A 735-nucleotide genomic window follows, 5' to 3' on the forward strand; every position below is an offset into this window, starting at 1 on the left:
AATTAAAAGTACCAGACTGGTAGAACTAACCTTATTGGATGCTTAACAGCCATAGTTTGAGACCTATACTAATGTGGTCTAAAGGACAGCTTTTCCCCTTGCCCTCCAAGGTCGACTAAGTTCCAGGGGACTACGGAGCATCTCTCAAAATGTCCTGTGACTGTGGTGAGGCACCTGTCCTCTTGTTTGAGGAGGACATGGAGATCCCACGAGTTGAACCAGTGTCCAGTCTACATAGAGGAGGGTCAACTCAGAGGAAACATCTCATTCATGCTTCCAAGTGAAGCCAGACATGGTTGAGCAGGACCTTTGACTTATCTTAGCACATAGATGGAACTGGTAAAAGAAAGGAGCCAGGTGTGGTGGCACACACCTTTAATCCCAGCACTTGGGAGGCAGAGGCAGGCAGATCTCTGTGAGTTCATGGCCAGCCTGGTCTACATGGTGAGTTCAGGTTAGCTGGGACTACAGGGAGACCCTGTCTCAAAAAGACCAAAAAAAAAAGAAAGACGGAAAGGATCCAGGGGCTCCTCCCAAGCCCATGTGATCCCTGAGGAACAGATCCTCAAGTGACCTTAAATGTAAGCATAAAAATAAATTGATTTATTTGGGCCAACTCTATTTTCTTAAAGACCCAAAAGGAAAGTATAACCAAAGAGTAAACTCATCAGTATATTTCTTTAAGAGTTCAAGGGATTACACTTCCCAGACATTAGGGAAGTCTATATAAAAAGT

Source organism: Nannospalax galili, unplaced genomic scaffold (genome assembly GCF_000622305.1).
Source record: "Nannospalax galili isolate Female #2095 unplaced genomic scaffold, S.galili_v1.0 scaffold459, whole genome shotgun sequence".
Lineage (NCBI taxonomy): Eukaryota > Metazoa > Chordata > Mammalia > Rodentia > Spalacidae > Nannospalax > Nannospalax galili.